This window comes from Talpa europaea (assembly GCF_964194135.1).
Source record: "Talpa europaea genome assembly, chromosome: 6".
NCBI classification, from domain to species: domain Eukaryota; kingdom Metazoa; phylum Chordata; class Mammalia; order Eulipotyphla; family Talpidae; genus Talpa; species Talpa europaea.
In genome coordinates, this window is record NC_140072.1 from 4,386,463 (window position 1) to 4,403,130 (window position 16,668).

The window sequence follows — 16,668 nt, forward strand, 5'->3', positions numbered from 1 at the left end:
TTTATAAACTATTATTTGTAATTTTTTTGGGGGGAGGGAGAGCATCAGAGGGAGTGGTTGTTCATATTTTTTCCTTATAAATGTCTTCTTTCTACAGTCTTTAAGCACTAGGCTATAAAACATTGCTGAGTTTGCTGTAGATTTTTTGCCATAATTTCTTTTTTTATTGTCGAAGGTGTGTTTATAACATCTAAGGAAATATATTTTTAGGACAGAGGTGAAATTCCCTGAAGTCCTGGAAATATATCACTTCCCACCAGAAATACATTCTTTCGGTATTAGCACAGAACTTTAAAACAATAAGCATGAAATTCACATCCCAATTGTCTATTTTTTTTTTTTTTCAGCGAGGCCCAAGTCTCTGTCCTTAATAGCAGCAACACCTAATTTTCCATTATTTGAATCCCATTGTTATTTTTGGAAACAATGCAAAATATCTAAAGGGGAATGCAAAATGCTTTAGCATTTCATTTTTCCAAGTTCTTCCCCCTGTAGTCACCTTGAAATCAGAACTTTCTCACATGAAGGAGCCATCCTGTCCCGGAAGCATGGTGGGAAAAGAGTGTTTCCCCAAAGGGGCAGAAATGAGGGGTGAAGTTCTGAGGCAGAGGCCCAGGGAGCAAATGAATCAAAGGCTTTTAGAACTGGGGTCTCAGCTGGAATCTTCTAGCACCACCGATTGCATTGTTAGCTCTGTCTCCCCTTTGACATCTCTGGGACTGTGTCCCTTTTTCTTGGTGTTTGAGCAACGGTTCGCCTGCTGTTCTGTGCCCGCTGTCAGGTCCTTGACAAGCCCTCGTGTTCTTGACTGTTTCCATGCCTGGCCCCAGCCCACCTGTCCTGCCCGCAGCTCACCTGGCCCTGACCCCCCCTCCTGCTGGCAACGCAGTGTGTCAAGTCATACCTCACACCCTGCTGAGGAAGAGCCACTGCCCAGCTGGAGCTTTCCCTCCATTTTCTCCTCGTGCTTTGTAGAGACATCGCACACGCTTCTGATTTCCACGTTCTCATTTAGTATTATGTTGTCACCGTTTCCACAGGCAAAAATTCTTAGTGCCTGTATGATAATCAATGTATCTACTCCTCAAGAACCAGAAATTTGGTTAATATTGACTCAACAGTGGAGTCCTTATAATTTTGATTGTGTTCCAATTAGTTTATTGGGGAAAATTCCTCCATGGAAGGACATTGTGTGAACAAGCATGTGAGTATAGGAACCTCTTGGACACGCACATTAGACACAACGTAAAAGAAAGCTCAGCTTGATTTTCTTTTATTTTTTTAAAAACAGGTCTGTACTTTATTCTAGTAAAATGTACATAATATTTGTCATGTTAACTGCTTGTCAATTCGCTGTTATTCCTTACATTCACAGGACCGGTAACCATTATCACTGTCTATACCCAAACATTTCTCATCATTCCCAACAGAAACTATCCATTAAGAACAGTTCCTCACTCCCCACTCCCCCAATCTCTAGTCCATCTTACACCAGTGAGAATGGCACATATTAAAAAAACTAGCAACAACAAATGTTGGCGAGGATGTGCAGAAAAAGAAACTCTCCTGCACTGCTGGTGGGAGTGCAAACTGGTCCCACCACTATGGAGAGCTGTGTGGAGATTCCTCAACCTGCTAAAGATGGAGCTTCCATATGATCCAGCAATTCAACGTGATTTTATAATGGAGGGGGCGGTTTTAGGACCTAGCAATGTCCTAGCTTGTGTCCCTTAGTGCAGATTTCTGTATATCCAACTTTCAAAGTAACAATGCTCACCTGGTTTCACGAAGTAGGGGTGCCAAGAGCAAACCCAAGGGGAAAGCATGAAGCCAGTTTCCAATCCAGATGCCAAGAGACACCAAATCACAAATTGCTCTCACAGTCTTCCTCTCCCTTAACTTCCAGGCCTTTCTGCTCTCAGAAGGGACAGGTGCTACCTACTGTGAAAAAACCAGGGGGCAGGAACACCTCTCTGCAGCTGAGAGGGGAGGAGAGCCTGGGGATGGGCTGGCATAGGGGTCTGAGTGGTAAGTGGTGGGAGCAGCAGTGCCTGTGAGTCAGAACATGTTGCCAGAGGGGGCTGTTCGTGGGCTGATAGATTGGAAGTTGGGGTGCGGGGGGCACTAAGGGGAGGAGCTAAAAGCTGTCTTAACCTTGACTAGTAAGAATTCTTTTTTTTAATTAAATTTTTTTTTTTTACATCTTTCTTCACTTTTGTGCAATGCATGCTTTCTCATCTCGGTTATATTCCCCATGAAATTCCCACCACAGCACACCCGCGCGCCATCACCACGGTCCCTTGTGCTCTTCCCACCCCTGCTTTGATCCTACTCCCTTCTCTCCCCCTGCAGGATGTCTCTGGTTTATAGTTGCCTGTTGATTTTGATTTTTACTTTATGATAATTGCTTTTTTCCCCTGATCCCTTGTTTGGCTCCTCTACTCGCAGCAGCATGGACGGAGCAGGACGGGATCATGCTCAGTGGTAAGAATTCTTAATCTCAGCTTTTAGGATTTCAAGTAGGATTTTTCTCCAAGCACCGCCAGTGACTTCAATCCAAATTATTTAAGGGATTGGCGGGTATTGCAAAACATGCCAGAATAGATGAACGAGTGAGTCTCTCCTTGCACTATGAACCCCCGGCTTTCCACCTGCTCTGGCCTCCTGCGCCCTCTGTGCTGTGCTTCCTGGCTCGTCCATCACACCCGTGCACGCCCATCACACCTGTGCACGCCCATCACATCCATGCGCTCCCATCACACATGCTACAGTTACACGCTGTGTCCTAACCACACAGCTCCCCCCGGGGCTGCGTGGAATGCCCACCTTTCCTGCTGAACTCCTGAACCCCTCGCTGTTTCACTCCCCCCATGGAAACAGCTGCTTCCCTAGTGTCTCCTGATGATGCCGGGTCTTCCTTCCCCAGACAGGGATGCCCCGCGGTTAATCTCCAGCCGGCTCTGTGAGCTCCTAGAGGACAGGTTCTGTGTAGGCCTTGAAATAATCCTTCTCACCCCAGGGCCTGGCGTTCCTGACCACATAAAAAACAATCCATGAGCTTTTATTGAGGGCAGGAAGAAATAAATGAAGCGAAGATGTCCGGGGGGCGAATGTGTGCCTCCACATGCATGCACTGAACCCTCAACTGCCATGGCTTTGGGGCCTCTGGGAAGTCATTCAGCTTAGAGGAGCTCCTGAGGCTGGGCCGGTGCTGGTTTGGTGGTCTGAGGAGAGACCGGCATGCTCTCTCTCCCCACTCCACCCCCTGTGAAGACGTACGGAAGACAGATGTCTGCGGGCCAAGAGGGTGACCCCCCCCCCCAACCCCTCGCAGGGTCTGGGTCCACCCGCGCCTCATCTCCCGCCCTTGGCTTTCCTGACCTCCGACACAGGAGAAAGGCTAGTCTGTGAGGACACCCGCCCACTCGAGGCCGTCCTGGTGCAGCCTGAATAGACGAACACACGCAAAGAAAAGCAAGGAAGACAGAAGAAAACGTGTCTACTAAATGTTTACTGCATTGAATTTAAGCCGTTATCTGTTCAAAGCAGGAGTGTAAGCCTTGGAATTTGGTATCTCAGAGCTAGAGCTGCACCAAAGTACAGCTCAATCTCTTCACTGCAGATCAATTTAACTCTGAAACAGAGCTAAGAACCTAAGGGAAGTAGACAAGTCCCTGGAATAACACTCATGAGGCCTGAGGTCGTGACCTCTGGACCCCAGGCCCAGGTTTCCAGGCCTCTCAAGATCTCCGCCAGCCTTGGTGCTTCCTTATTTATTTATTTGTTTGTTTGTTTATTTATTTATTTATTTCATTTTAGTGCCCTGAGAATTAAGATGCCGTGTGTTTCCAAGACTCTCCATCTTCCCTTGTTTTTAAATATTTAGTGTTATTTGGGGAATATCATTTCTTTTTGATGACAACCCTCCAATTCGTGAAGTGTGTTTAGATGAAGGCAGTCTAAGATGCAAATTTGTTGCTGTTCAGTAACGCATGGTTTGGGGTTGGTAGTCTCTCAAAAGCCATCTGCAAACATTTTGTGCAAGGACCATGACTATTTATGACACCCTCCCCCTCCAAAGAGAGTGCGGTGGCCATCAATCTTCACGTCTTCATGGATATTCGGCAGAAAATGTCAAGTTTTACATTATGGAAGAGAACTTGATTCAATAAGATCACTTTGGATGGAAGCTGGGAACCTACTGGGCTATCCATGCAGACTCCTGATATTGCCATGGCTCTGGGGTGCCTGGAGGGCCCTGCTACCCCTCTGGGGTTACCCTACCTTTCAAGAGCCTCTTTGTCTCACGTCTCCACTATGAAAAAACATCAAGAACAAAATCTTGATAGGTGATACGAATCTAGGGGAAATCAGTAGAGAATATTAGGAGCTCAAAGATTGGGCTGTATCTATTTCTCTCTAATTTTAAGTTTACTAATTTATATTTTGAATGCGCAAGGAACAAAAGACTGTAGCATGAAAGCCCCTTCCTGCCCCTGTTCCCATCCGCCCCTTTTTGGGGTCCTCTGCTGTTATCTCCTGCTGGTGTGTCTCTCTAGAAGTGTTTTATTCATACACAAAGAAGTGCACATCTATGTTCATATGAAGGTATATGTGGGTGTATAACATGATGTGTGTCATACTTGTTATCTGTAATATATTTACCTCTAGAGTATATTTGTCACTCAAACACAACATTGTTTTTGCCTCCTGTTCTGTACAAATGGCGGACACCACACGGGCTTCTCTGCAACTTGACTTTCCACTTAATGAATGTGAAGAGAGCAGTCCATTTCAGTAGATAATGATCTTCTTCGCCCTTTTGTGCATCGTACATTTCATACACTCACTATTCATCTTACTCATCCAATATTGAGCTCCATCTAAGCTCTTTCTGACCTCTTATAAGCAATGTTGCCTTGAATAATCCTAAATACACTTTATTCTGTGGATACGCTGCTTTCACTTCTCTGTAAGAGTTTGAGAGTAGAAATTGCTGGGGAAAAAGTCTAGTTGTATTGTCACTTTCTTTTCTGTGGTGCTTTATATTTTAATCACTTTTTATCTAGGTAGGATGGGCTTGTACACACAATTCAATAGGGACAAAGGAAAATCAATCTGCTGCATAAGTTTTTCCCCTAGGCAACAGGGGAAAATATTGTAATTATTTGCATCTGGTGTACATTTTCTTCCAGCATTTGGTGCATATATAAATGTGGGCATGTACACATACATGTATAAATATGTCTGTGTGTTTGCATGTATATGTGGGTGTGCATTCACATGTGCACATGCACGTTCACACATTTTCAGCATTTTACTGTATTGGTTCAGCAAGCTCTTAGCAGAATCCTGCATAATAGATGGTTCCCAGGCATCAATTTCACAGTTCACTTTGGAACTTGCCTCTTTACTCTCTCCTGTGGTCTCCTTCATTTTTATTTAAAGATAGTGAGGTTGGTGATAGGCAGTCTCTGTTGAGTTTGGTGGAATGATGATTTGAAAACATGTATTGCAGTTAAAAATACACATCTGTTTTGGCTTAGCAGTGCCACTATTAGGACATTTACCTAAACCCCACACTTGCACATGTTCACCAAGATCTGTGTAGAAGAATACTCATTGCCATGTCATTTTCAAAAGTAAACAGCAAACAGAGCTTGAAAAAATTAAGGTGTTTGTCAATATAGTACTGCATAAATAAATTATGACATATTGTGAAGACTGACTCTCGGACTAAAAAAAAAAATCATAAATAGGCAGCAGATAGGAATAGGCAAGTCACTAAAGAGATAATGCAGAAGATCAAAAGATCTGTAAAGAAAGTTCCTCATCTCTTCCAGTGAGAGAGATGCGGGTTAAATCACAGTAAGATAATGTCTCACACCCCTGGGAAGGGCACATGTTAAAAAGATCCTCAACAAGTACTGGAGAGGACACGGAGACAGGGAAACCCCATTATACTGTTAGTAGGAATGCAAACTGGTGCAGTCTTTATGGAAAGTGATCTGGTTTCATGTTTAAAACTGGAAACTCCCAAAAACCAACAATCCCATTCTTGGGCATCTATCCGAAGAACATGAAACCATTAACACACACAATGCGACATGCTCTGTATTTGTTGCAGCACCGTTGACAACAGCTTGGGCATGCAAACAGCATCAACAGACCATTGCCTCAAGAAGATGTGTCTATCCACACCATGAAATACTGTTCAGCCAACACAAAGATGCAGCCATTTACAGCAAAATGGAGGGTACCTGAGGGAGTAATGTGTAGTAAACAACTCTGAAAGACAAAACTAATTATTTACATCATGGATGATTTGACAAAGTAAAATACTTATAAAAATTAGTGGACATGAGGGCCTTCCTGGTGGCCCAGTGGTTGAGCACTGGGCTGCGAAGCTACCCACAGCCTCTGCAGCACCGGTTCTATCCCCGGCCCCCGGCAAGGGTCCCACATGGCACGCAGACCTCTCCTGCCGCCCGCTGCTCCCCTCAGCAGTGTACTTCGGTCCTTCTGCCTGCTCTGCCTCCCCGCTCTGGCTCTGGTGAATTCTCTCACCCTCCCCCGCTTCTGACTGTACCCAGTGCTTGTATAAATAAATAAATAAATAATTAAAAAAAAATTAGTGGACATGAGTAAAGGCAGTGAATACACGGAGGCTGGGAGGGAGCAGAGAGGGCAAAAGGGATGAAGACATAGAAGAGATGGTGGTGAGAAAGGGGGAAAATGAGCTTAATGTACTAACAACAAAACCTTTTTTTAAAAAAAGGCAAGGTGTAAAACAATGCATAGGGTAGGAGCATATGCAGCTTGCAATGGTGTTGACCTTTGAGAGAGGCAATGGGTGGGTATGGAAAAAGTTACTTTTCATTTGGTGCTTTCTGTACTGTAAATGTATATTCATACACACACACACATATATGAATTTTAAATGTCAATAAATGTCAAAGATAATATGACTTAAAGGAGAAGTAATGAGCCAGTTTTATTTTGTTTTTGCTTTAACTTCCCCACATTAAGACATATATTTAAAATGAAAACAAAAGAATCACAAATGTGGGAGAAAGAAAGAGCTACTGAATTTTTAGGGTGAGGCTGGTGGTAACCCCACAGTGGTGTTCTGGGTCTTTCTCTGGATTGGCTGCATCAGCAGCACACACAGGGTTCAGGACTCAGTCCCTGCTGTTTCTGGTTCAACAGAGCCAAGATGGAGCTCTGTGTACATGAAAGACACACTCCATGGTGACAAGCTCCAGGTGCACAGCCTCCTGTGGGAACCAGCAGTCATGTCAAATGCTATGGCTCCACCCACTCACCACATGACTTTCGGAACTGGAGGTGGATGCTAAGTTACCACATTTTATCACATAGTCCAATGTATTTATCCTGGTGTATATGAGAAACAGTGCAGTATAGGAAAGACCATGTGTGTTTTGAAGCCAGAATAATCTGGGTTTGCACTTTGGCCCATACCAGTAGACACTGCCTAATGCTAGGAAACATCTAACCTCCGAGCTCTTGGACTTGGCCAACAAGGCTAGGAGAGGTCTGGAGCTACTGCAGGCAAAACACTAGACAAACTATGTGCCACATAGGAAGGCTCAGTAGGTTGTGGCTGTTGTTATTTATCAAGGCAGACACAACACCACTTGTTCACCATTTTATTATTTTCAATGTTAGCATGTAACAGGTGTAGCATGTAACAGCTGTGATTCAAGTTAACTCAGTAGAAGATCACTGGAGAAAGGGTGATTTCCAGGCAGACCAGAGACTCGGAAGCTGCTCTGCTCTCCTAGAGAGACTCCCAGGAAAGCTACCTGCCAGGCTCTTAGAGGACTTTTAATGACAACCATCTCCTATGATTACAGCAGCACATGGCCCCTGGTTGTGAGAAATTGGTACTCAGTCACAGCGTCTAGACATTAGAGAGGAAAACACAGTGAATACCATTTTGCTCACCTCCTGCTTAGGAACTGGGTTCGGGGGCACTGAACGCATCTTGGAAACTTAGCTTTAAAAAAAAAAAAAAAACTCCAAGGACTGTGTCATGATACTGGATATAGAGTATTAGGAGAGTATTAGAGCTATAGGAGACCTCAGGGACTATCTATTTATGACTTCATTCATGAATTTATGCATCTGACACATTTGACTCCCAATAATTTAGCATCTACCATAAACCAGGTAACTGTGCTAGTCACGTTCGGTCTGTAATCTCTGAGCCTTCAGCAACCATCAAAAGAGATCTAGTTTCTGTTTCACATTCCACTGCAATTTGGAGTTTAAGGAAACTGCTTGGGGGCATCATTCACTGAGGATGGAGTGGGTTTGAGGTCTGGAGGCAAAACTGGAACACCAAAGAAAGAACACTGGAGAAAGGGTGATTTCCATAAACTCTTGCTCGACTCCATTAAGTATTCTTCGTGCCAGAACTCTGCAGTCTGCGCCCGCCAAATGAGACAGTGAGGTAACTAGCAAGACTTGCCCAGGAGAAGCTCTTGATCTGGATCTGCCCCTGGAGAGCTGGGGGACTTGGGTCAGCCCCTATATAAGCTGCCTTGGCTGTAGGGTTTTCAAGGAAGTGGGCCCCCAACCCCCAGACCTAAGGCAGTGGAATCTAAAGGCTACCAGGAGCCTAGGGGTGTGCTATTGGCCCTCACTGGAGGTCCCTTCTTGCTCTCAATAAAATATTACTTTTTATTTACCTTTTATGCATTTTATTGTTGTTACTTCTGCCAGAGGAACAAACTCTGAGGAGCAAACTCTGAGTCAGTGAATCATGTCCTGAATGGACCCCAACCCCACTTCTACCCCAAGGACTACAACTCCCAGCATACCATGAACCTAGCTGCCCGAGTGGGGAGAGGAAGCCCAGGGAAGAAAGGATGCACTTCAACAGCCACGCCAGGTTTAAAACTGAAGAGGTATGTGTGTGCTCTCAACTTCTTGATTTTTCTGGCTTTAAACTGCACCCTAGTATCTTAAGTCAGATGGTGTTACTGGCAGGATGGACTTGTTGGCTAATTAATCTTCTCTCTCTGATTTCTCTCTTCTCCTGCGTCCTGTGAAGAGGCCATTTTCCTCTCTGCATGTCTCCTTTGAGCTCTTGTCCTGAGTTCTTAAACACACTGGTGAGGACTCACAACCCAGGTCACCCCATTCCCCCAGGGTTCCCCTGTAACACTTCCACAGTCCATTGCCTCAGATGTGAAACACACCCTTTGTTTCTTTGAAATTTTCCCCTTGAAAGACCATGGGCAGGAAGTATGATTTGCACGTGTAACAGATATGGCAGATTCTTCTCTGCAACCTAGAGTTTTTTAGCTCTCCACCCCTGGCCGCGCCCCCTGCATGGTAACTGAAAAATAAAATGTGAAGAACAATTGGACAGAGGGTTTATTAGATAATCAAAGTGAGGACCAAACTCAGGAAGCAGCCCCGCAGATTTTATTCTGTGAGAACTGCTCTGAGTAAGAAGAAGTTTGAATTTAGTTTATATAGCCAGAAACAGTGATTCATCAAAACCAAGAAACATAACTATTATTAATAGGAGGGGCTCTGGCTCTATATTGCCTGGATCCAAACATGGTGCTCGAGAAAGGTGACCCAGGGTGCAGTCTCTTCCCCTCCAAAGAATACCCCACAGAAATGCAAAGACTGGACGCCCTCGGTTAAATCGTTCTTATCCGAACAGACTGATTCAGACATCTGGGCAGTAGAATTTGGGGTACAAGATGGAGCTGTGAAGAGGGCGTGTTAGTTTGCCCTCCAGACCAGGACAGGATCCCCTAAAAAATTTACATGCTGCATTGGATCTAGAATTTGGCAGGGAAGTCCTTCAGCACCCTGAAGTCCCCCCAAAGTGAAGATTCAGGGAGACCCCTGAATCTTTCCGCATGGGGGGCTTGGTGCTGAGGGTGGAATGAAGAGTAGAGGCTGAGAGGAGGCAGAGGCCCGCTTGGAGGGCCTCAGATATCCAAGCTTGACTCCCCCCCTAAAAAGCACAGAGCCGCAGGGGTCCCACGCAGTGACCCTGCTCCCCAGCCCTGGAGGATTGCTCCAGAGTCCACAGCAGGCCGGCCCCGCCCTCCGCGGGATGCGCCTGCAGCAGGCTGGCTTCAGGGGCCTCCTTGACCGGGCCATGAGGACTCCGGAGGCGGGCACCAAACACCCAGAGGGCAACACAGTCAAAGGTGAGGTGGGTTGCGGCTCAAGGCCCAGGTCCGGGAGGGGTCTGCGGAGACATGTTTTACGCAGGGAGTCTTGCTGTCCACTCTCCCAAAGGGACACATCGCCCCCGGGGAGCCCGCACCCTGCGCTCTGGCTCTTTCTGTGGGTGCTTCTTCACCCCATTGCTGCAGCCCCGCAGGCCCCAGGCCACGTCTGCGACCCCACCTTCCTCCCCTCTCAGGCCGGGCCCGCAGGGTGAGGCGCCCCATCTGTGTCACCTGGGCCTCTGCAGGCCGAACAGCCGGCTCCTGTCTCCAGGTTTAATGAGGAAAGCCACGTCAGGAAGGCTGGGGCCTGGGGCTGGGGTTTTATGGCGGTTCTGGGCCAAATGGCTTAGCAGGAATTCAACCAGCACTGCCCCCTCCCCCGGGAGCTGCAAAATGGAAACAGCACCAGTGAACAGGAGAGCAATTTCCCCAGCAGGAGACAGGGAGCTTTTAATGAGCTGCACTGAGCCTGCCCAGTTCCTCCCTGGCCCCCCAGTCTGGCTAATTAGATGGCCGGCTGGGCCGCCAGGGCCGGTGATGGCCCAGAGGCAGCAGAGGCTGGGAGGCCGGGGCTGGGGGCAGAGCTGAGTCTGAGCCGGTGGCAGCGATGAGTCACCTAGATGGGACCTGGCAGAGGGAAGTCTGCGCTTCCTTTGCAGCCTCTTCTCCTTCCTCCTTCCTTCCTCAAGTCATGCCTCAAGCCCCCTCGTGCGTGCAGAGTTTCGAGTTTTTCAAAGAAGGGAGGAGCAGTCCAATGAAGCGCGCAGATTTCCTTGGAGGACCAGGGGAAATACCATCCCACGTGTTACCCATTCCCGCGTCCCTCCTTCTCCAAACTCATTGACCTAGTTAGAGTCTGCGCTAGAGTTCAGGATACAGAGTGACCTTGTTTCACATTCAGGAGAGAGAAAACCCAAGTCCAGAGAGAATGATGACATTATTAGGAAGGTGACCGCGTGCGGGCTGCAGAGACAGGCTGACGCGCCGAGGTGAAGTGGAGGTTGGTGAGGAGGAGGGCGATGGACTGGGTTTTAGACAATAGATTGGTTTTTTATTAAACATCATAACCCAAATCAAAATTGCAAGATCAGTGAGAATTAGTGAATCCAAAGGACGGAAAGGACATGTCATAGAATTGGAATGATGTGAGCCAAGGCTCCATGTTTGAAAATCTGCTGCGTGTGAGGAACTGTGGGGGTGTCAGAATGACCGGGTGGAGGGTTGCTGACCTGAGGCCCAGGTGAGCGCCGTCTCCACATCCTGCTCTCACCATCACCAAGGGCTTGGGATAGGAAGGACCTGCTTACTCCTCACCCGGCAGCCACGCTGGCAATAGGGCCGCTGCAGGGCACTGACCCAGCCTCACATCACAAGCACAGACACCTGTTCTCACACCTGCGCAGGCAAACACGCCGTGCACACACCACACACATGCATGCACGTGCATATTTGTGACACATCAACAGACCGACACTGGCTGGAGCAAGATGAAATCATCAAAAACTGCCATGAACCAAAGCGCAGAGCCCGAGAAAGCGTGCTAGCATACATTACAAACTTGGTAAATGTTTTAGGGTTTGGATCTAACATTAATTCTCTACCATAATGAGACCAGCAAACTGAAATGTTTTGAAGTGGTGATTGCATTGAAACTTATATTTAAAAATACCTGTGTTTTTTCTCTGTATTTGTTGATGGACTAGAGGGTGAGAAAGCAGAGATAAAAAGGCATCAGCCACCGAGCCTGGTGACAGACAATCCTCCAAACAAATAAGCCAATACGGGTTAGAATTGCCGTCACTGATGCTTCTGGAAGAAATAATGGAAGAGGGAGTTGGCAGCCTTAACCTGAAGTCCAAGGGTTTTTGGGGAGAAAGAGTAAGTGGAGCGAGTTTTGAAAGGTGACCTAGTGCTCCATGGAGGCTGTCAACACACACAGTAGTGCACACATACACACAGGTGAGCACACGGGAGTGCACACACGGAGGAGTGCACACACTTAGGTGCACACAGGAGTGCACACACATACACACAGGTGCATACACGCAGGAATGCACACACAAAGGAACACACACAGGAGTGCACGCGTGTGCACATAGGACACACACACACAGAAGCTTGCACACACAGAGGAGTGTGCACACATACAGGTGCACACACTGGTGCACACACATAGGGATTCACACATACAGATGCAGACTGCACTGATTTATGACTTAATATGCATGGACTGTACTTTTAACAAATAAAAGTATCTCTAAATGAATTAGTTTCTCTGGAGATGTGCAAGAGTTATGCCAGAGAAAATATTGGATATGTAATGCTTGATTCAATGTAATTGATTCACTCAACAAACAATATTCATTGACATTTTCTGATTTCACACTCCCCAGCTAATTAGAGTTTCTCCTAGACTTGGGCAAGAGAAGTGTTGCTGTAACATAGAACAATAATTTCCATTTGTCTCTTCTTAATGATTCCATTTTGGATTCATTGTCTTTAAAAGGAAAAAGAAATGGACTTGTATTTGCAAGAGCTGGGTTTCTATCTGTTTCTGATTGTGTTTCACTGGATAATTACCTGAGACTCAGTTTCCTACCTATGAGACGGGAAGAAAAATTAAATTAATAAAATATTAAAGATAAGAAAAGGTGCCAGCCACATAGCTGGAGGTGGATGCAATGGTGGAGCAATTTTGACCCCCATGTTAATACAACCTGCTGGGGACCAAGTGACTTTTACTATTTCCAGATATCAAATCCACAAATTACTTTATAGTTATGAAGATTTACTGTTTAAGAATATTCAGAACAGTGTGTTCATTCTCTGACATTAAATGAATACCAAAATGTGGAGTCTCATATCCATTTTTGGGTCTTAACAGTTTGAAGTGAGGCATGAGAACACAGAGTTTCAAATATAATTTGGCTGAATCTTGGGTCTAGAGTTTAATAACTATGTAGGCTTGGACAAGTCAGTGTGCTTGTCAGGTCTTGTACTCTCTTAAATATGTGATAAATGGTAGAATTAATGGGAAATCAAATTAGTGATTAGAAATGTATAGTAGCTATTACAACAGTAGTCACTATATTTGTATCAATTTTCCTGATCTTTAAGTAAAGAAATGAGAAGCTCATACCTTTACACTACCTGCATAGGGCAGGTTCTTCTCCAGGGCTTCACATTCTAGAATCTTCTCTCTGGTTCTCAAGCAACAATTCCCCCAAAGGGGCAAGGAATCTCTACCTTACCTTCCATCCTTTATTTAAGAAACTATGGCCACCTTACCCAAGTTGCCCAGAGCTCTCTTCTAGGGCTGTCACCAGTGTCTTCCCTGGCTCACGTGGCCACAGAATGGCTGTACCCACTGGTGAGGTTGTCCTTGGATGTCATGAATAGTCAAGAGTTGGCAGTTGGAAGACAGTGTGGACTGGACACGGGTTGGATGGCATCAATGGTGAGGATATTCTCTAGTCTCCCAGGTCAGCGTGAGATGTGGGAAGGTCATTCTCGATGTAGGAAGTTTGCTCTTTAAACATGCACTGTTCTACTGAATGCTTGCTTAGCTTGTTTTATGACTTTAAAATATCAAGTTATAGGGCATGTGGTCCTCATGTAAAGATATTTGCGACCATTAGGGGAGGTTGCTCTTTCCAATGAACCCTGAGTGTCTACTTTCTGCCTTTTGATCAGGAGGAATCAAGACCCTTTGTACCTCCTTCCTTTCTTTTCTTCTTTTGTATTTCTGATGGGGATTATGGGGTAAGGGTTGAAGAGAAGGTCAATGGAAATTCAAGGAAGTTCTTGGAATACTTAATAGACAGGTGGAAACATCCTTCTGATATTTTAAACTACTTATATTTCTCCAAGAATTGCTTGGATTTTATGACATATAGAAAAAGAAAGATTTATGAGCATTTCCAAAAGAACTATTTCCTCTTGTGCTAAGTGTCCTCAAATAAACATGTATTTTAAGAGTCAAGTAATTACACAAAATATCCTCTACTTTGATATCAGATTTATCTTCCAGAATCACAATATGATAATGTTGGTCTCCTTTTCAAGATCCTTTTGCTGTTTTCCAAGTCAAGTGGGTAAAGTCAAGGTATTTCAGGACTCACTGTGCAGATCAGGCTTCACCGCCGGGGTGCACCTCCATCCACTGGTGGCACGTGCAGTTGTAATCAGGACCACATTCATCTGCTCCCCACCTCTGATGTGTTTCCCCTGTTTGCACATTCCAGTCTGTCTTTCTAGCACAAGTGTTCTCCGTCTGGGCATCCATGGATTTCCCCATAAATCTTCAGAGGGCACTTAAATGAGGACATTTCCTATCAGACAGACATCACTTTATTATTTCCTCCTACGATGAATGCAGCAGACCACCTCACCAGTCACATTAGTAGAGACTTGTAAAGTTGCCACTAACAGTACAGTTTTTTTCAAATCACAAGTAGAGTTATCTTGAAATGATGTTTATGTTACCCTAGTTTGAAAGCTTGGTAATCACTACACCACTGCTAGAATAACAGAATAACTACTTAATAAGATTGGGCCTCCCATGGTGGCGCAGGCGGTTGAGCACCACACTGTGAAGCTGTCCACAGCCTCTGCAGTGCCGGTTCGATCCCTGCCGGCCTTGGAGCAACCCACATGGCCAACAGACCTCTCCTCTCACCCACTGTTCCCCTCAGTAGTGTATTTCGTTGGTCTGCCTTTTCTGTTCCCTGCTCTGTCTGTCTGTGGTGAATCCTCTCACCCTCCCACACATCTGGCCTATACCCCAGCTCTTGTATAAATAAAATAAATCTTAAAAAAAAATAAGATCTAGGTTACTATTTTCAATATTTAAAAATCATATTTCAGTATTGCATTTTGAACTCTATCATTGGTTTTATGTATTTGATTTTATGCAATTAATATCACATCATGTTTTCATGCTTAAACATCTTCACTCAGGAAAGGAGAGGCTAGCTTTCGCTAGACTGTTGAAGAGGCTCACACCGTGAAAAGGTTAAGGGGGATGTGAACTCAGAGACTTTCCCTTCTTCACTCAGGAAAACTTTACTCATCCTTTAAAGACCCATTCAAAGAGTAGTCTTCCAGAGTCTTCTGTAATTTTAGTTGGTGTACAAAAGTCACTCTTCTAGGATCTGCACCACAGACTCACGTCTGTGATAGACTTTATACCAGGCCTGATGGCCAATTCCATGTCTGTCTGGAGGGTGCTCTTGTCAGCCACCCAGGCCTTTTTCATCTCAATTCATTCTTAGTGATTGGTATCGTTCCTGGGTCGTGCTTGTGCTGAACATAATATTTGGTGACTCATTAGAATGAATGAGTGGACACTGTTGAATCATTTGGACCAGAAAGTCTGGATCAGCTAATTTTCTGAAACTAGAAGTGAGGCCCAGGTGATTTTGCTGGGCTTTCTGTTACTGTAATAGTGTGAAAGTGACAATTATTTGACTGTTTCAGAATCTCTTGATTCTCATGGTTTGACACATAGCTGAAATATTACACCAGATTAAAGACTCAGCCATCTATGCTTTTTGAAAAACTAGAGGAATGTTCTATCGAAAGGGACTCCCCTCTGTCATCTGGCTTAGCATTGTATCCATAACATATTGTTGGGCCTTCGATACATTACGTTTGTGTATAAGTTGTTCTTTCTGTTGGTGTGTGTATGCATGTGTGTATGAAAGAAACCCATACTTATATCCATTTTTAGAGATACCTTCCTATATCACACAATAGCTTATATATTAATGTGTGCATGCCTTCAGGGAGTAATTTATATTTAAGAAATATTTAATTGCAAAATATTTGACATTTTAAGTTACATTTAGCTGCAAAATCATTGAACAACACATTGTGCCTATAGATGACATTATTTTATTTTGATAATTCAAGTGCCTGGATGATATTTGGTTGTATTATTGGTCAAGGTTGATGATTTTTTTTCAGGAATGTCTGTTACCCTGTGGTCCTCCCTAATTTAGGCAGCCGGTTATCTTACAGCAGAGTGCAGAGAAGTGATGGGACAGATCTAGGTGAGAGAGACAACAGAAAAGAGACAATGTGTTTAGTCAGATAAAATTTGTCATCACAATTACTAGATAATTAGATAAATAATTAGATATAAGTTGCAACAATTAGATAAATTTGCCTGACCTGGAGATAAGGGAAGGCACAATATAGGGGTGAGAGCAGAGGAGCTGGCCTCTGGGGTTGGTTGGGGGTAGATGAAGAACCTCCCAGAGAGGATCGAGGGTCTGAGGCCATGAAGAGGGTCAGCCCAGGGTGTTCCTTGTGAAGGAGGTGACATGAGGAAGACCATCAGGCAGGGCTAATTAGACAGAAAGCCTTAGGCCAATATTACAGGATCCACTTGCCCAGAGGGGCACATATTTACCATGGCGTGAGGATAGTTCAGATAGGA